Below are 21,565 nucleotides of genomic sequence, written 5' to 3'. Positions count from 1 at the left end.
ATACTCCGATCCTCCACAGGGGCTCAAATTCTCCTTCGCCAACGTAGAAGTCGACGTACACTGCGGTGTCCTTCTTCGCACTTTCCTTGCTGGGAGCATTCTGCACAGTCGCAGTATGAGAAAATCTCTACTGTGCCTGCCCAGGACGCTCCTGGCAAGGGATGCGTGAACAAGAACGCACGTGGCAAAGGCCGCGTTGGCGCAGTGGATGGCTACCGGCCAAAGAGAAAGTGAGCCAGGGAGGGGGACAGGAGGATTGTTCCAGGTATGCGTAGGCAAAGGACAACTGCAGAGGGCTAGCAGAAGCCTCACGTAAGTAAAAATCTTCTTTTTTGCTATTTTTAGGTCTGTAATACAGAGACAGCAGACAATATAACCTCACAGTTACAAATCTATAGTAATTAACAAAAATTAACAAAAACCTAAAAGACATAAAAGAAAGAAAACCATACTTTTGTAAACTTACACTAAAGAAATAGGTATATGCTGCTGTTTTTGCTAATTGTATGTGAAGGAGGAAATTTGAACAGTGAAAAAAGTATAAATAGAAGGGATATTTCATTTTTCACACAAGAGTCTTGTGAAAACTGGCAAAAAGTTGACCAGCAGTTTCACACCCCACTGTTGCAGCTTTAGATTTTTTTTTACTTTATTATGTCAAAAATCATCCTTCACATGCATGGCCTCCTCCGTTTCCCCTCATAGCCATGCCACACCTCACCTGATTGGTAGATTGAATGATTACTGTACAGCAACCTTAAAGCAGACCTAAAGATATCTAAAAAGAGTTTAACTTACCTGGGGCTTCTGCCAGCCCCCTGCAGCTGTTGTGTGCCCGCACCATCCCGAAACAATACTCTGGTCCTCCGCATGGGCTCAAATTCTCCTTCGCCAACTTAGAAGTCGACGTACACTGCGGTGTCCTTCTTCGCACTTTCCTTGCTGGGAGCATTCTGCACAGTCGCAGTATGAGAAAATCTCTACTGTGCCTGCCCAGGACACTCCTGGCAATGGAAGCATGAACAAGAACGCACGTGGCAAAGGCCGCGTTGGCGCAGTGGATGGTTACCGGTCAAAGAGAAAGTGAGCCACGGAGGGGGACAGGAGGATTGTTCCAGGTATGCGTAGGCAAAGGACAACTGCAGAGGGCTAGCAGAAGCCTCACGTAAGTAAAAATCTTTTTTTTTGCTATTTTTAGGTCTGTAATACAGAGACAGCAGACAATATAACCTCACAGTTACAAATCTATAGTAATTAACAAAAATTAACAAAAACCTAACAGACATAAAAGAAAGAAAACCATACTTTTGTAATCTTACACTAAAGAAATAGGTATATGCTGCTGTTTTTGCTAATTGTATGTGAAGGAGGAAATTTGAATAGTGAAAAAAGTATAAATAGAAGGGATATTTCATTTTTCACACAAGAGTCTTGTGAAAACTGGCAAAAAGTTGACCAGCAGTTTCACACCCCACTGTTGCAGCTTTAGATTTTATTTTTACTATATTATTTCAAAAATCATCCTTCACATGCATGGCCTCCTCCATTTCCCCTCATAGCCATGCCACACCTCACCTGATTGGTAGATTGAATGATTATTGTACAGCAACCTTAAAGCAGACCTAAAGATATCTAAAAAAAAGAGTTTCACTTACCTGGGGCTTCTGCCAGCCCCCTGCAGCTGTTGTGTGCCCGCACCATTCTGAAAAAATACTCCGGTCCTCCGCAGGGGCTCAAATTCTCCTTCGCCAACTTAGAAGTCGACGTACACTGCGGTGTCCTTCTTCGCACTTTCCTTGCTGGGAGCATTCTGCAGTCGCAGTATGAGAAACTCTCTACTGTGCCTGCCCAGGACACTCCTGGCAATGGAAGCATGAACAAGAACGCACGTGGCAAAGGCCGCATTGGCGCAGTGGATGGCTACCGGTCAAAGAGAAAGTGAGCCACGGAGGGGGACAGGAGAATTGTTCCAGGTATGCGTAGGCAAAAGAGAACTGCAGAGGGCTAGCAGAAGCCTCACGTAAGTAAAAAAAAAACCTTTTTTGCTATTTTTAGGTCTGTAATACAGAGACAGCAGACAATATAACCTCACAGTTACAAATCTATAGTAATTAACAAAAATGAACAAAAACCTAAAAGACATAAAAGAAAGAAAACCATACTTTTGTAAACTTACACTAAAGAAATAGGTATATGCTGCTGTTTTTGCTAATTGTATGTGAAGGAGGAAATTTGAACAGTGAAAAAAGTATAAATAGAAGGGATATTTCATTTTTCACACAAGAGTCTTGTGAAAACTGGCAAAAAGTTGACCAGCAGTTTCACACCCCACTGTTGCAGCTTTAGATTTTTTTTTACTTTATTATGTCAAAAATCATCCTTCACATGCATGGCCTCCTCCGTTTCCCCTCATAGCCATGCCACACCTCACCTGATTGGTAGATTGAATGATTACTGTACAGCAACCTTAAAGCAGACCTAAAGATATCTAAAAAAAAGAGTTTCACTTACCTGGGGCTTCTGCCAGCCCCCTGCAGCTGTTGTGTGCCCGCACCATCCTGAAACAATACTCCGATCCTCCACAGGGGCTCAAATTCTCCTTCGCCAACGTAGAAGTCGACGTACACTGCGGTGTCCTTCTTCGCACTTTCCTTGCTGGGAGCATTCTGCAGTCGCAGTATGAGAAACTCTCTACTGTGCCTGCCCAGGACACTCCTGGCAATGGAAGCATGAACAAGAACGCACGTGGCAAAGGCCGCGTTGGCGCAGTGGATGGCTACCGGTCAAAGAGAAAGTGAGCCACGGAGGGGGACAGGAGAATTGTTCCAGGTATGCGTAGGCAAAAGACAACTGCAGAGGGCTAGCAGAAGCCTCACGTAAGTAAAAAAAACCCTTTTTTGCTATTTTTAGGTCTGTAATACAGAGACAGCAGACAATATAACCTCACAGTTACAAATCTATAGTAATTACCAAAAATGAACAAAAACCTAACAGACATAAAAGAAAGAAAACCATACTTTTTTAAACTTACACTAAAGAAATAGGTATATGCTGCTGTTTTTGCTAATTGTATGTGAAGGAGGAAATTTGAATAGTGAAAAAAGTATAAATAGAAGGGATATTTCATTTTTCACACAAGAGTCTTGTGAAAACTGGCAAAAAGTTGACCAGCAGTTTCACACCCCACTGTTGCAGCTTTAGATTTTATTTTTACTATATTATTTCAAAAATCATCCATCACATGCATGGCCTCCTCCGTTTCCCCTCATAGCCATGCCACACCTCACCTGATTGGTAGATTGAATGATTATTGTACAGCAACCTTAAAGCAGACCTTAAGATATCTAAAAAAAGAGTTTCACTTACCTGGGGCTTCTGCCAGCCCCCTGCAGCTGTTGTGTGCCCGCACCATCCTGAAACAATACTCCGATCCTCCACAGGGGCTCAAATTCTCCTTCGCCAACGTAGAAGTCGACGTACACTGCGGTGTCCTTCTTCGCACTTTCCTTGCTGGGAGCATTCTGCACAGTCGCAGTATGAGAAAATCTCTACTGTGCCTGCCCAGGACGCTCCTGGCAAGGGATGCGTGAACAAGAACGCACGTGGCAAAGGCCGCGTTGGCGCAGTGGATGGCTACCGGCCAAAGAGAAAGTGAGCCAGGGAGGGGGACAGGAGGATTGTTCCAGGTATGCGTAGGCAAAAGACAACTGCAGAGGGCTAGCAGAAGCCTCACGTAAGTAAAAATCTTTTTTTTTGCTATTTTTAGGTCTGTAATACAGAGACAGCAGACAATATAACCTCACAGTTACAAATCTATAGTAATTAACAAAAATGAACAAAAACCTAACAGACATAAAAGAAAGAAAACCATACTTTTGTAAACTTACACTAAAGAAATAGGTATATGCTGCTGTTTTTGCTAATTGTATGTGAAGGAGGAAATTTGAATAGTGAAAAAAGTATAAATAGAAGGGATATTTCATTTTTCACACAAGAGTCTTGTGAAAACTGGCAAAAAGTTGACCAGCAGTTTCACACCCCACTGTTGCAGCTTTAGATTTTATTTTTACTATATTATTTCAAAAATCATCCTTCACATGCATGGCCTCCTCCGTTTCCCCTCATAGCCATGCCACACCTCACCTGATTGGTAGATTGAATGATTATTGTACAGCAACCTTAAAGCAGACCTTAAGATATCTAAAAAAAGAGTTTCACTTACCTGGGGCTTCTGCCAGCCCCCTGCAGCTGTTGTGTGCCCGCACCATCCTGAAACAATACTCCGATCCTCCACAGGGGCTCAAATTCTCCTTCGCCAACGTAGAAGTCGACGTACACTGCGGTGTCCTTCTTCGCACTTTCCTTGCTGGGAGCATTCTGCACAGTCGCAGTATGAGAAAATCTCTACTGTGCCTGCCCAGGACGCTCCTGGCAAGGGATGCGTGAACAAGAACGCACGTGGCAAAGGCCGCGTTGGCGCAGTGGATGGCTACCGGCCAAAGAGAAAGTGAGCCAGGGAGGGGGACAGGAGGATTGTTCCAGGTATGCGTAGGCAAAGGACAACTGCAGAGGGCTAGCAGAAGCCTCACGTAAGTAAAAATCTTTTTTTTTGCTATTTTTAGGTCTGTAATACAGAGACAGCAGACAATATAACCTCACAGTTACAAATCTATAGTAATTAACAAAAATTAACAAAAACCTAAAAGACATAAAAGAAAGAAAACCATACTTTTGTAAACTTACACTAAAGAAATAGGTATCTGCTGCTGTTTTTGCTAATTGTATGTGAAGGAGGAAATTTGAACAGTGAAAAAAGTATAAATAGAAGGGATATTTCATTTTTCACACAAGAGTCTTGTGAAAACTGGCAAAAAGTTGACCAGCAGTTTCACACCCCACTGTTGCAGCTTTAGATTTTTTTTTTTACTTTATTATGTCAAATTCATCCTTCACATGCATGGCCTCCTCCGTTTCCCCTCATAGCCATGCCACACCTCACCTGATTGGTAGATTGAATGATTACTGTACAGCAACCTTAAAGCAGACCTAAAGATATCTAAAAAAAAGAGTTTCACTTACCTGGGGCTTCTGCCAGCCCCCTGCAGCTGTTGTGTGCCCGCACCATCCTGAAACAATACTCTGGTCCTCCGCATGGGCTCAAATTCTCCTTCGCCAACTTAGAAGTCGACGTACACTGCGGTGTCCTTCTTCGCACTTTCCTTGCTGGGAGCATTCTGCACAGTCGCAGTATGAGAAAATCTCTACTGTGCCTGCCCAGGACACTCCTGGCAATGGAAGCGTGAACAAGAACGCACGTGGCAAAGGCCGCGTTGGCGCAGTGGATGGCTACCGGTCAAAGAGAAAGTGAGCCACGGAGGGGGACAGGAGGATTGTTCCAGGTATGCGTAGGCAAAGGACAACTGCAGAGGGCTAGCAGAAGCCTCACGTAAGTAAAAATCTTTTTTTTTGCTATTTTTAGGTCTGTAATACAGAGACAGCAGACAATATAACCTCACAGTTATAAATCTATAGTAATTAACAAAAATGAACAAAAACCTAACAGACATAAAAGAAAGAAAACCATACTTTTGTAAACTTACACTAAAGAAATAGGTATATGCTGCTGTTTTTGCTAATTGTATGTGAAGGAGGAAATTTGAATAGTGAAAAAAGTATAAATAGAAGGGATATTTCATTTTTCACACAAGAGTCTTGTGAAAACTGGTAAAAAGTTGACCAGCAGTTTCACACCCCACTGTTGCAGCTTTAGATTTTATTTTTACTTTATTATGTCAAAAATCATCCTTCACATGCATGGCCTCCTCCGTTTCCCCTCATAGCCATGCCACACCTCACCTGATTGGTAGATTGAATGATTACTGTACAGCAACCTTAAAGCAGACCTAAAGATATCTAAAAAAAAGAGTTTCACTTACCTGGGGCTTCTGCCAGCCCCCTGCAGCTGTTGTGTGCCCGCACCATTCTAAAAAAATACTCCGGTCCTCCGCAGGGGCTCAAATTCTCCTTCGCCAACTTAGAAGTCGACGTACACTGCGGTGTCCTTCTTTGCACTTTCCTTGCTGGGAGCATTCTGCAGTCGCAGTATGAGAAACTCTCTACTGTGCCTGCCCAGGACACTCCTGGCAATGGAAGCATGAACAAGAACGCACGTGGCAAAGGCCGCGTTGGCGCAGTGGATGGCTACCGGTCAAAGAGAAAGTGAGCCACGGAGGGGGACAGGAGAATTGTTCCAGGTATGCGTAGGCAAAAGACAACTGCAGAGGGCTAGCAGAAGCCTCACGTAAGTAAAAAAAACCCTTTTTTGCTATTTTTAGGTCTGTAATACAGAGACAGCAGACAATATAACCTCACAGTTACAAATCTTTAGTAATTACCAAAAATGAACAAAAACCTAACAGACATAAAAGAAAGAAAACCATACTTTTGTAAACTTACACTAAAGAAATAGGTATATGCTGCTGTTTTTGCTAATTGTATGTGAAGGAGGAAATTTGAATAGTGAAAAAAGTATAAATAGAAGGGATATTTCATTTTTCACACAAGAGTCATGTGAAAACTGGCAAAAAGTTGACCAGCAGTTTCACACCCCACTGTTGCAGCTTTAGATTTTATTTTTACTATATTATTTCAAAAATCATCCGTCACATGCATGGCCTCCTCCGTTTCCCCTCATAGCCATGCCACACCTCACCTGATTGGTAGATTGAATGATTATTGTACAGCAACCTTAAAGCAGACCTTAAGATATCTAAAAAATGAGTTTCACTTACCTGGGGCTTCTGCCAGCCCCCTGCAGCTGTTGTGTGCCCGCACCATCCTGAAACAATACTCCGTTCCTCCACAGGGGCTCAAATTCTCCTTCGCCAACGTAGAAGTCGACATACACTGCGGTGTCCTTCTTCGCACTTTCCTTGCTGGGAGCATTCTGCACAGTCGCAGTATGAGAAAATCTCTACTGTGCCTGCCCAGGACGCTCCTGGCAAGGGATGCGTGAACAAGAACGCACGTGGCAAAGGCCGCGTTGGCGCAGTGGATGGCTACCGGCCAAAGAGAAAGTGAGCCAGGGAGGGGGACAGGAGGATTGTTCCAGGTATGCGTAGGCAAAAGACAACTGCAGAGGGCTAGCAGAAGCCTCACGTAAGTAAAAATCTTTTTTTTTTGCTATTTTTAGGTCTGTAATACAGAGACAGCAGACAATATAACCTCACAGTTACAAATCTATAGTAATTAACAAAAATGAACAAAAACCTAACAGACATAAAAGAAAGAAAACCATACTTTTGTAAACTTACACTAAAGAAATAGGTATATGCTGCTGTTTTTGCTAATTGTATGTGAAGGAGGAAATTTGAATAGTGAAAAAAGTATAAATGGAAGGGATATTTCATTTTTCACACAAGAGTCTTGTGAAAACTGGCAAAAAGTTGACCAGCAGTTTCACACCCCACTGTTGCAGCTTTAGATTTTATTTTTACTATATTATTTCAAAAATCATCCTTCACATGCATGGCCTCCTCCGTTTCCCCTCATAGCCATGCCACACCTCACCTGATTGGTAGATTGAATGATTATTGTACAGCAACCTTAAAGCAGACCTTAAGATATCTAAAAAAAGAGTTTCACTTACCTGGGGCTTCTGCCAGCCCCCTGCAGCTGTTGTGTGCCCGCACCATCCTGAAACAATACTCCGATCCTCCACAGGGGCTCAAATTCTCCTTCGCCAACGTAGAAGTCGACGTACACTGCGGTGTCCTTCTTCGCACTTTCCTTGCTGGGAGCATTCTGCACAGTCGCAGTATGAGAAAATCTCTACTGTGCCTGCCCAGGACGCTCCTGGCAAGGGATGCGTGAACAAGAACGCACGTGGCAAAGGCCGCGTTGGCGCAGTGGATGGCTACCGGCCAAAGAGAAAGTGAGCCAGGGAGGGGGACAGGAGGATTGTTCCAGGTATGCGTAGGCAAAGGACAACTGCAGAGGGCTAGCAGAAGCCTCACGTAAGTAAAAATCTTTTTTTTTGCTATTTTTAGGTCTGTAATACAGAGACAGCAGACAATATAACCTCACAGTTACAAATCTATAGTAATTAACAAAAATTAACAAAAACCTAAAAGACATAAAAGAAAGAAAACCATACTTTTGTAAACTTACACTAAAGAAATAGGTATCTGCTGCTGTTTTTGCTAATTGTATGTGAAGGAGGAAATTTGAACAGTGAAAAAAGTATAAATAGAAGGGATATTTCATTTTTCACACAAGAGTCTTGTGAAAACTGGCAAAAAGTTGACCAGCAGTTTCACACCCCACTGTTGCAGCTTTAGATTTTTTTTTTTACTTTATTATGTCAAATTCATCCTTCACATGCATGGCCTCCTCCGTTTCCCCTCATAGCCATGCCACACCTCACCTGATTGGTAGATTGAATGATTACTGTACAGCAACCTTAAAGCAGACCTAAAGATATCTAAAAAAAAGAGTTTCACTTACCTGGGGCTTCTGCCAGCCCCCTGCAGCTGTTGTGTGCCCGCACCATCCTGAAACAATACTCTGGTCCTCCGCATGGGCTCAAATTCTCCTTCGCCAACTTAGAAGTCGACGTACACTGCGGTGTCCTTCTTCGCACTTTCCTTGCTGGGAGCATTCTGCACTGTCGCAGTATGAGAAAATCTCTACTGTGCCTGCCCAGGACACTCCTGGCAATGGAAGCGTGAACAAGAACGCACGTGGCAAAGGCCGCGTTGGCGCAGTGGATGGCTACTGGTCAAAGAGAAAGTGAGCCACGGAGGGGGACAGGAGGATTGTTCCAGGTATGCGTAGGCAAAGGACAACTGCAGAGGGCTAGCAGAAGCCTCACGTAAGTAAAAATCTTTTTTTTTGCTATTTTTAGGTCTGTAATACAGAGACAGCAGACAATATAACCTCACAGTTACAAATCTATAGTAATTAACAAAAATGAACAAAAACCTAACAGACATAAAAGAAAGAAAACCATACTTTTGTAAACTTACACTAAAGAAATAGGTATATGCTGCTGTTTTTGCTAATTGTATGTGAAGGAGGAAATTTGAATAGTGAAAAAAGTATAAATAGAAGGGATATTTCATTTTTCACACAAGAGTTTTGTGAAAACTGGCAAAAAGTTGACCAGCAGTTTCACACCCCACTGTTGCAGCTTTAGATTTTTTTTTTTACTTTATTATGTCAAAAATCATCCTTCACATGCATGGCCTCCTCCGTTTCCCCTCATAGCCATGCCACACCTCACCTGATTGGTAGATTGAATGATTACTGTACAGCAACCTTAAGGCAGACCTAAAGATATCTAAAAAAAGAGTTTCACTTACCTGGGGATTCTGCCAGCCCCCTGCAACTGTTGTGTGCCCGCACCATCCTGAAACAATACTCTGGTCCTCCGCATGGGCTCAAATTCTCCTTCACCAACTTAGAAGTCGACGTACACTGCGGTGTCCTTCTTCGCACTTTCCTTGCTGGGAGCATTCTGCACAGTCGCAGTATGAGAAAATCTCTACTGTGCCTGCCCAGGACACTCCTGGCAATGGAAGCATGAACAAGAACGCACGTGGCAAAGGCCGCGTTGGCGCAGTGGATGGCTACCGGTCAAAGAGAAAGTGAGCCACGGAGGGGGACAGGAGGATTGTTCCAGGTATGCGTAGGCAAAGGACAACTGCAGAGGGCTAGCAGAAGCCTCACGTAAGTAAAAATCTTTTTTTTTGCTATTTTTAGGTCTGTAATACAGAGACAGCAGACAATATAACCTCACAGTTACAAATCTATAGTAATTAACAAAAATGAACAAAAACCTAACAGACATAAAAGAAAGAAAACCATACTTTTGTAAACTTACACTAAAGAAATAGGTATCTGCTGCTGTTTTTGCTAATTGTATGTGAAGGAGGAAATTTGTACAGTGAAAAAAGTATAAATAGATGGGATATTCCATTTTTCACACAAGAGTCTTGTGAAAACTGGCAAAAAGTTGACCAGCAGTTTCACACCCCACTGTTGCAGCTTTAGATTTTTTTTTACTTTATTATGTCAAAAATCATCCTTCACATGCATGGCCTCCTCCGTTTCCCCTCATAGCCATGCCACACCTCACCTGATTGGTAGATTGAATGATTACTGTACAGCAACCTTAAAGCAGACCTAAAGATATCTAAAAAGTTTCACTTACCTGGGGCTTCTGCCAGCCCCCTGCAGCTGTTGTGTGCCCGAACCATCCTGAAACAATACTCCGATCCTCCACAGGGGCTCAAATTCTCCTTCGCCAACGTAGAAGTCGACGTACACTGCGGTGTCCTTCTTCGCACTTTCCTTGCTGGGAGCATTCTGCACAGTCGCAGTATGAGAAAATCTCTACTGTGCCTGCCCAGGACACTCCTGGCAATGGAAGCGTGAACAAGAACGCACGTGGCAAAGGCCGCGTTGGCGCAGTGGATGGTTACCGGTCAAAGAGAAAGTGAGCCACGGAGGGGGACAGGAGGATTGTTCCAGGTATGCGTAGGCAAAGGACAACTGCAGAGGGCTAGCAGAAGCCTCACGTAAGTAAAAATCTTTTTTTTTGCCATTTTTAGGTCTGTAATACAGAGACAGCAAATAATATAACCTCACAGTTACAAATCTATAGTAATTAACAAAAATTAACAAAAACCTAAAAGACATAAAAGAAAGAAAACCATACTTTTGTAAACTTACACTAAAGAAATAGGTATCTGCTGCTGTTTTTGCTAATTGTATGTAAAGGAGGAAATTTGAACCGTGAAAAAAGTATAAATAGAAGGGATATTTCATTTTTCACACAAGAGTCTTGTGAAAACTGGTAAAAAGTTGACCAGCAGTTTCACACCCCACTGTTGCAGCTTTAGATTTTATTTTTACTTTATTATGTCAAAAATCATCCTTCACATGCATGGCCTCCTCCGTTTCCCCTCATAGCCATGCCACACCTCACCTGATTGGTAGATTGAATGATTACTGTACAGCAACCTTAAAGCAGACCTAAAGATATCTAAAAAAAAGAGTTTCACTTACCTGGGGCTTCTGCCAGCCCCCTGCAGCTGTTGTGTGCCCGCACCATTCTGAAAAAATACTCCGGTCCTCCGCAGGGGCTCAAATTCTCCTTCGCCAACTTAGAAGTCGACGTACACTGCGGTGTCCTTCTTCGCACTTTCCTTGCTGGGAGCATTCTGCAGTCGCAGTATGAGAAACTCTCTACTGTGCCTGCCCAGGACACTCCTGGCAATGGAAGCATGAACAAGAACGCACGTGGCAAAGGCCGCGTTGGCGCAGTGGATGGCTACCGGTCAAAGAGAAAGTGAGCCACGGAGGGGGACAAGAGAATTGTTCCAGGTATGCGTAGGCAAAAGACAACTGCAGAGGGCTAGCAGAAGCCTCACGTAAGTAAAAAAAACCCTTTTTTGCTATTTTTAGGTCTGTAATACAGAGACAGCAGACAATATAACCTCACAGTTACAAATCTATAGTAATTACCAAAAATGAACAAAAACCTAACAGACATAAAAGAAAGAAAACCATACTTTTGTAAACTTACACTAAAGAAATAGGTATATGCTGCTGTTTTTGCTAATTGTATGTGAAGGAGGAAATTTGAATAGTGAAAAAAGTATAAATAGAAGGGATATTTCATTTTTCACACAAGAGTCTTGTGAAAACTGGCAAAAAGTTGACCAGCAGTTTCACACCCCACTGTTGCAGCTTTAGATTTTATTTTTACTATATTATTTCAAAAATCATCCTTCACATGCATGGCCTCCTCCGTTTCCCCTCATAGCCATGCCACACCTCACCTGATTGGTAGATTGAATGATTACTGTACAGCAACCTTAAAGCAGACCTAAAGATATCTAAAAAAAGAGTTTCACTTACCTGGGGCTTCTGCCAGCCCCCTGCAGCTGTTGTGTGCCCGCACCATCCTGAAACAATACTCTGGTCCTCCGCATGGGCTCAAATTCTCCTTCGCCAACTTAGAAGTCGACGTACACTGCGGTGTCCTTCTTCGCACTTTCCTTGCTGGGAGCATTCTGCACAGTCGCAGTATGAGAAATTCTCTACTGTGCCTGCCCAGGACACTCCTGGCAATGGAAGCATGAACAAGAACGCACGTGGCAAAGGCCGCGTTGGCGCAGTGGATGGCTACCGGTCAAAGAGAAAGTGAGCCACGGAGGGGGACAGGAGGATTGTTTCAGGTATGCGTAGGCAAAGGACAACTGCAGAGGGCTAGCAGAAGCCTCACGTAAGTAAAAATCTTTTTTTTTGCTATTTTTAGGTCTGTAATACAGAGACAGCAGACAATATAACCTCACAGTTACAAATCTATAGTAATTAACAAAAATGAACAAAAACCTAACAGACATAAAAGAAAGAAAACCATACTTTTGTAAACTTACACTAAAGAAATAGGTATCTGCTGCTGTTTTTGCTAATTGTATGTGAAGGAGGAAATTTGAACAGTGAAAAAAGTATAAATAGATGGGATATTTCATTTTTCACACAAGAGTCTTGTGAAAACTGGCAAAAAGTTGACCAGCAGTTTCACACCCCACTGTTGCAGCTTTAGATTTTATTTTTACTTTATTATGTCAAAAATCATCCTTCACATGCATGGCCTCCTCCGTTTCCCCTCATAGCCATGCCACACCTCACCTGATTGGTAGATTGAATGATTACTGTACAGCAACCTTAAAGCAGACCTAAAGATATCTAAAAAGTTTCACTTACCTGGGGCTTCTGCCAGCCCCCTGCAGCTGTTGTGTGCCCGCACCATCCTGAAACAATACTCCGATCCTCCACAGGGGCTCAAATTCTCCTTCGCCAACGTAGAAGTCGACGTACACTGCGGTGTCCTTCTTCGCACTTTCCTTGCTGGGAGCATTCTGCACAGTCGCAGTATGAGAAAATCTCTACTGTGCCTGCCCAGGACACTCCTGGCAATGGAAGCGTGAACAAGAACGCACGTGGCAAAGGCCGCGTTGGCGCAGTGGATGGTTACCGGTCAAAGAGAAAGTGAGCCACGGAGGGGGACAGGAGGATTGTTCCAGGTATGCGTAGGCAAAGGACAACTGCAGAGGGCTAGCAGAAGCCTCACGTAAGTAAAAATATTTTTTTTTGCCATTTTTAGGTCTGTAATACAGAGACAGCAGATAATATAACCTCACAGTTACAAATCTATAGTAATTAACAAAAATTAACAAAAACCTAAAAGACATAAAAGAAAGAAAACCATACTTTTGTAAACTTACACTAAAGAAATAGGTATCTGCTGCTGTTTTTGCTAATTGTATGTAAAGGAGGAAATTTGAACCGTGAAAAAAGTATAAATAGAAGGGATATTTCATTTTTCACACAAGAGTCTTGTGAAAACTGGTAAAAAGTTGACCAGCAGTTTCACACCCCACTGTTGCAGCTTTAGATTTTATTTTTACTTTATTATGTCAAAAATCATCCTTCACATGCATGGCCTCCTCCGTTTCCCCTCATAGCCATGCCACACCTCACCTGATTGGTAGATTGAATGATTACTGTACAGCAACCTTAAAGCAGACCTAAAGATATCTAAAAAAAGAGTTTCACTTACCTGGGGCTTCTGCCAGCCCCCTGCAGCTGTTGTGTGCCCGCACCATTCTGAAAAAATACTCCGGTCCTCCGCAGGGGCTCAAATTCTCCTTCGCCAACTTAGAAGTCGACGTACACTGCGGTGTCCTTCTTCGCACTTTCCTTGCTGGGAGCATTCTGCAGTCGCAGTATGAGAAACTCTCTACTGTGCCTGCCCAGGACACTCCTGGCAATGGAAGCATGAACAAGAATGCACGTGGCAAAGGCCGCGTTGGCGCAGTGGATGGCTACCGGTCAAAGAGAAAGTGAGCCACGGAGGGGGACAGGAGAATTGTTCCAGGTATGCGTAGGCAAAAGACAACTGCAGAGGGCTAGCAGAAGCCTCACGTAAGTAAAAAAAACCCTTTTTTTGCTATTTTTAGGTCTGTAATACAGAGACAGCAGACAATATAACCTCACAGTTACAAATCTATAGTAATTACCAAAAATGAACAAAAACCTAACAGACATAAAAGAAAGAAAACCATACTTTTGTAAACTTACACTAAAGAAATAGGTATATGCTGCTGTTTTTGCTAATTGTATGTGAAGGAGGAAATTTGAATAGTGAAAAAAGTATAAATAGAAGGGATAATTCATTTTTCACACAAGAGTCTTGTGAAAACTGGCAAAAAGTTGACCAGCAGTTTCACACCCCACTGTTGCAGCTTTAGATTTTATTTTTACTATATTATTTCAAAAATCATCCGTCACATGCATGGCCTCCTCCGTTTCCCCTCATAGCCATGCCACACCTCACCTGATTGGTAGATTGAATGATTATTGTACAGCAACCTTAAAGCAGACCTTAAGATATCTAAAAAAAGAGTTTCACTTACCTGGGGCTTCTGCCAGCCCCCTGCAGCTGTTGTGTGCCCGCACCATCCTGAAACAATACTCCGATCCTCCACAGGGGCTCAAATTCTCCTTCGCCAACGTAGAAGTCGACGTACACTGCGGTGTCCTTCTTCGCACTTTCCTTGCTGGGAGCATTCTGCACAGTCGCAGTATGAGAAAATCTCTACTGTGCCTGCCCAGGACGCTCCTGGCAAGGGATGCGTGAACAAGAACGCACGTGGCAAAGGCCGCGTTGGCGCAGTGGATGGCTACCGGCCAAAGAGAAAGTGAGCCAGGGAGGGGGACAGGAGGATTGTTCCAGGTATGCGTAGGCAAAAGACAACTGCAGAGGGCTAGCAGAAGCCTCACGTAAGTAAAAATCTTTTTTTTTGCTATTTTTAGGTCTGTAATACAGAGACAGCAGACAATATAACCTCACAGTTACAAATCTATAGTAATTAACAAAAATGAACAAAAACCTAACAGACATAAAAGAAAGAAAACCATACTTTTGTAAACTTACACTAAAGAAATAGGTATATGCTGCTGTTTTTGCTAATTGTATGTGAAGGAGGAAATTTGAATAGTGAAAAAAGTATAAATAGAAGGGATATTTCATTTTTCACACAAGAGTCTTGTGAAAACTGGCAAAAAGTTGACCAGCAGTTTCACACCCCACTGTTGCAGCTTTAGATTTTATTTTTACTATATTATTTCAAAAATCATCCTTCACATGCATGGCCTCCTCCGTTTCCCCTCATAGCCATGCCACACCTCACCTGATTGGTAGATTGAATGATTATTGTACAGCAACCTTAAAGCAGACCTTAAGATATCTAAAAAAAGAGTTTCACTTACCTGGGGCTTCTGCCAGCCCCCTGCAGCTGTTGTGTGCCCGCACCATCCTGAAACAATACTCCGATCCTCCACAGGGGCTCAAATTCTCCTTCGCCAACGTAGAAGTCGACGTACACTGCGGTGTCCTTCTTCGCACTTTCCTTGCTGGGAGCATTCTGCACAGTCGCAGTATGAGAAAATCTCTACTGTGCCTGCCCAGGACGCTCCTGGCAAGGGATGCGTGAACAAGAACGCACGTGGCAAAGGCCGCGTTGGCGCAGTGGATGGCTACCGGCCAAAGAGAAAGTGAGCCAGGGAGGGGGACAGGAGGATTGTTCCAGGTATGCGTAGGCAAAGGACAACTGCAGAGGGCTAGCAGAAGCCTCACGTAAGTAAAAATCTTTTTTTTTGCTATTTTTAGGTCTGTAATACAGAGACAGCAGACAATATAACCTCACAGTTACAAATCTATAGTAATTAACAAAAATTAACAAAAACCTAAAAGACATAAAAGAAAGAAAACCATACTTTTGTAAACTTACACTAAAGAAATAGGTATCTGCTGCTGTTTTTGCTAATTGTATGTGAAGGAGGAAATTTGAACAGTGAAAAAAGTATAAATAGAAGGGATATTTCATTTTTCACACAAGAGTCTTGTGAAAACTGGCAAAAAGTTGACCAGCAGTTTCACACCCCACTGTTGCAGCTTTAGATTTTTTTTTTTACTTTATTATGTCAAATTCATCCTTCACATGCATGGCCTCCTCCGTTTCCCCTCATAGCCATGCCACACCTCACCTGATTGGTAGATTGAATGATTACTGTACAGCAACCTTAAAGCAGACCTAAAGATATCTAAAAAAAAGAGTTTCACTTACCTGGGGCTTCTGCCAGCCCCCTGCAGCTGTTGTGTGCCCGCACCATCCTGAAACAATACTCTGGTCCTCCGCATGGGCTCAAATTCTCCTTCGCCAACTTAGAAGTCGACGTACACTGCGGTGTCCTTCTTCGCACTTTCCTTGCTGGGAGCATTCTGCACAGTCGCAGTATGAGAAAATCTCTACTGTGCCTGCCCAGGACACTCCTGGCAATGGAAGCGTGAACAAGAACGCACGTGGCAAAGGCCGCGTTGGCGCAGTGGATGGCTACCACTCAAAGAGAAAATGAGCCACGGAGGGGGACAGGAGGATTGTTCCAGGTATGCGTAGGCAAAGGACAACTGCAGAGGGCTAGCAGAAGCCTCACGTAAGTAAAAATCTTTTTTTTTGCTATTTTTAGGTCTGTAATACAGAGACAGCAGACAATATAACCTCACAGTTATAAATCTATAGTAATTAACAAAAATGAACAAAAACCTAACAGACATAAAAGAAAGAAAACCATACTTTTGTAAACTTACACTAAAGAAATAGGTATATGCTGCTGTTTTTGCTAACTGTATGTGAAGGAGGAAATTTGAATAGTGAAAAAAGTATAAATAGAAGGGATATTTCATTTTTCACACAAGAGTTTTGTGAAAACTGGCAAAAAGTTGACCAGCAGTTTCACACCCCACTGTTGCAGCTTTAGATTTTTTTTTTTACTTTATTATGTCAAAAATCATCCTTCACATGCATGGCCTCCTCCGTTTCCCCTCATAGCCATGCCACACCTCACCTGATTGGTAGATTGAATGATTACTGTACAGCAACCTTAAAGCAGACCTAAAGATATCTAAAAAGTTTCACTTACCTGGGGCTTCTGCCAGCCCCCTGCAGCTGTTGTGTGCCCGCACCATCCTGAAACAATACTCCGATCCTCCACAGGGGCTCAAATTCTCCTTCGCCAACGTAGAAGTCGACGTACACTGCGGTGTCCTTCTTTGCACTTTCCTTGCTGGGAGCATTCTGCACAGTCGCAGTATGAGAAAATCTCTACTGTGCCTGCCCAGGACACTCCTGGCAATGGAAGCGTGAACAAGAACGCACGTGGCAAAGGCCGCGTTGGCGCAGTGGATGGTTACCGGTCAAAGAGAAAGTGAGCCACGGAGGGGGACAGGAGGATTGTTCCAGGTATGCGTAGGCAAAGGACAACTGCAGAGGGCTAGCAGAAGCCTCACGTAAGTAAAAATGTTTTTTTTTTGTTATTTTTAGGTCTGTAATACAGAGACAGCAGACAATATAACCTCACAGTTACAAATCTATAGTAATTAACAAAAATGAACAAAAACCAACCTAAAAGATATAAAAGAAAGAAAACCATACTTTTGTAAACTTACACTAAAGAAATAGGTATCTGCTGCTGTTTTTGCTAATTGTATGTGAAGGAGGAAATTTGAACAGTGAAAAAAGTATAAATAGATGGGATATTTCATTTTTCACACAAGAGTCTTGTGAAAACTGGCAAAAAGTTGACCAGCAGTTTCACACCCCACTGTTGCAGCTTTAGATTTTTTTTTTACTTTATTATGTCAAAAATCATCCTTCACATGCATGGCCTCCTCCGTTTCCCCTCATAGCCATGCCACACCTCACCTGATTGGTAGATTGAATGATTACTGTACAGCAACCTTAAAGCAGACCTAAAGATATCTAAAAAGTTTCACTTACCTGGGGCTTCTGCCAGCCCCCTGCAGCTGTTGTGTGCCCGCACCATCCTGAAACAATACTCCGATCCTCCACAGGGGCTCAAATTCTCCTTCGCCAACGTAGAAGTCGACGTACACTGCGGTGTCCTTCTTCGCACTTTCCTTGCTGGGAGCATTCTGCACAGTCGCAGTATGAGAAAATCTCTACTGTGCCTGCCCAGGACGCTCCTGGCAAGGGATGCGTGAACAAGAACGCACGTGGCAAAGGCCGCGTTGGCGCAGTGGATGGCTACCGGCCAAAGAGAAAGTGAGCCAGGGAGGGGGACAGGAGGATTGTTCCAGGTATGCGTAGGCAAAGGACAACTGCAGAGGGCTAGCAGAAGCCTCACGTAAGTAAAAATCTTCTTTTTTGCTATTTTTAGGTCTGTAATACAGAGACAGCAGACAATATAACCTCACAGTTACAAATCTATAGTAATTAACAAAAATTAACAAAAACCTAAAAGACATAAAAGAAAGAAAACCATACTTTTGTAAACTTACACTAAAGAAATAGGTATATGCTGCTGTTTTTGCTAATTGTATGTGAAGGAGGAAATTTGAACAGTGAAAAAAGTATAAATAGAAGGGATATTTCATTTTTCACACAAGAGTCTTGTGAAAACTGGCAAAAAGTTGACCAGCAGTTTCACACCCCACTGTTGCAGCTTTAGATTTTTTTTTTACTTTATTATGTCAAAAATCATCCTTCACATGCATGGCCTCCTCCGTTTCCCCTCATAGCCATGCCACACCTCACCTGATTGGTAGATTGAATGATTACTGTACAGCAACCTTAAAGCAGACCTAAAGATATCTAAAAAGAGTTTAACTTACCTGGGGCTTCTGCCAGCCCCCTGCAGCTGTTGTGTGCCCGCACCATCCTGAAACAATACTCTGGTCCTCCGCATGGGCTCAAATTCTCCTTCGCCAACTTAGAAGTCGACGTACACTGCGGTGTCCTTCTTCGCACTTTCCTTGCTGGGAGCATTCTGCACAGTCGCAGTATGAGAAAATCTCTACTGTGCCTGCCCAGGACACTCCTGGCAATGGAAGCATGAACAAGAACGCACGTGGCAAAGGCCGCGTTGGCGCAGTGGATGGTTACCGGTCAAAGAGAAAGTGAGCCACGGAGGGGGACAGGAGGATTGTTCCAGGTATGCGTAGGCAAAGGACAACTGCAGAGGGCTAGCAGAAGCCTCACGTAAGTAAAAATCTTTTTTTTTGCTATTTTTAGGTCTGTAATACAGAGACAGCAGACAATATAACCTCACAGTTACAAATCTATAGTAATTAACAAAAATTAACAAAAACCTAACAGACATATAAGAAAGAAAACCATACTTTTGTAAACTTACACTAAAGAAATAGGTATATGCTGCTGTTTTTGCTAATTGTATGTGAAGGAGGAAATTTGAATAGTGAAAAAAGTATAAATAGAAGGGATATTTCATTTTTCACACAAGAGTCTTGTGAAAACTGGCAAAAAGTTGACCAGCAGTTTCACACCCCACTGTTGCAGCTTTAGATTTTATTTTTACTATATTATTTCAAAAATCATCCTTCACATGCATGGCCTCCTCCATTTCCCCTCATAGCCATGCCACACCTCACCTGATTGGTAGATTGAATGATTATTGTACAGCAACCTTAAAGCAGACCTAAAGATATCTAAAAAAAAGAGTTTCACTTACCTGGGGCTTCTGCCAGCCCCCTGCAGCTGTTGTGTGCCCGCACCATTCTGAAAAAATACTCCGGTCCTCCGCAGGGGCTCAAATTCTCCTTCGCCAACTTAGAAGTCGACGTACACTGCGGTGTCCTTCTTCGCACTTTCCTTGCTGGGAGCATTCTGCAGTCGCAGTATGAGAAACTCTCTACTGTGCCTGCCCAGGACACTCCTGGCAATGGAAGCATGAACAAGAACGCACGTGGCAAAGGCCGCATTGGCGCAGTGGATGGCTACCGGTCAAAGAGAAAGTGAGCCACGGAGGGGGACAGGAGAATTGTTCCAGGTATGCGTAGGCAAAAGACAACTGCAGAGGGCTAGCAGAAGCCTCACGTAAGTAAAAAAAAAACCTTTTTTGCTATTTTTAGGTCTGTAATACAGAGACAGCAGACAATATAACCTCACAGTTACAAATCTATAGTAATTAACAAAAATGAACAAAAACCTAAAAGACATAAAAGAAAGAAAACCATACTTTTGTAAACTTACACTAAAGAAATAGGTATCTGCTGCTGTTTTTGCTAATTGTATGTGAAGGAGGAAATTTGAACAGTGAAAAAAGTATAAATAGAAGGGATATTTCATTTTTCACACAAGAGTCTTGTGAAAACTGGCAAAAAGTTGACCAGCAGTTTCACACCCCACTGTTGCAGCTTTAGATTTTTTTTTTTACTTTATTATGTCAAATTCATCCTTCACATGCATGGCCTCCTCCGTTTCCCCTCATAGCCATGCCACACCTCACCTGATTGGTAGATTGAATGATTACTGTACAGCAACCTTAAAGCAGACCTAAAGATATCTAAAAAAAAGAGTTTCACTTACCTGGGGCTTCTGCCAGCCCCCTGCAGCTGTTGTGTGCCCGCACCATCCTGAAACAATACTCTGGTCCTCCGCATGGGCTCAAATTCTCCTTCGCCAACTTAGAAGTCGACGTACACTGCGGTGTCCTTCTTCGCACTTTCCTTGCTGGGAGCATTCTGCACAGTCGCAGTATGAGAAAATCTCTACTGTGCCTGCCCAGGACACTCCTGGCAATGGAAGCGTGAACAAGAACGCACGTGGCAAAGGCCGCGTTGGCGCAGTGGATGGCTACCGGCCAAAGAGAAAGTGAGCCAGGGAGGGGGACAGGAGGATTGTTCCAGGTATGCGTAGGCAAAGGACAACTGCAGAGGGCTAGCAGAAGCCTCACGTAAGTAAAAATCTTTTTTTTTGCTATTTTTAGGTCTGTAATACAGAGACAGCAGACAATATAACCTCACAGTTACAAATCTATAGTAATTATCAAAAATTAACAAAAACCTAAAAGACATAAAAGAAAGAAAACCATACTTTTGTAAACTTACACTAAAGAAATAGGTATCTGCTGCTGTTTTTGCTAATTGTATGTGAAGGAGGAAATTTGAACAGTGAAAAAAGTATAAATAGAAGGGATATTTCATTTTTCACACAAGAGTCTTGTGAAAACTGGCAAAAAGTTGACCAGCAGTTTCACACCCCACTGTTGCAGCTTTAGATTTTTTTTTTTACTTTATTATGTCAAATTCATCCTTCACATGCATGGCCTCCTCCGTTTCCCCTCATAGCCATGCCACACCTCACCTGATTGGTAGATTGAATGATTACTGTACAGCAACCTTAAAGCAGACCTAAAGATATCTAAAAAAAAGAGTTTCACTTACCTGGGGCTTCTGCCAGCCCCCTGCAGCTGTTGTGTGCCCGCACCATCCTGAAATAATACTCTGGTCCTCCGCATGGGCTCAAATTCTCCTTCGCCAACTTAGAAGTCGACGTACACTGCGGTGTCCTTCTTCGCACTTTCCTTGCTGGGAGCATTCTGCACAGTCGCAGTATGAGAAAATCTCTACTGTGCCTGCCCAGGACACTCCTGGCAATGGAAGCGTGAACAA

The sequence above is a fragment of the Hyperolius riggenbachi genome, chromosome 4 (genome assembly GCF_040937935.1).
Source record: "Hyperolius riggenbachi isolate aHypRig1 chromosome 4, aHypRig1.pri, whole genome shotgun sequence".
NCBI classification, from domain to species: Eukaryota; Metazoa; Chordata; class Amphibia; order Anura; family Hyperoliidae; genus Hyperolius; species Hyperolius riggenbachi.
Note: the sequence above shows the minus strand (reverse complement) of the source record.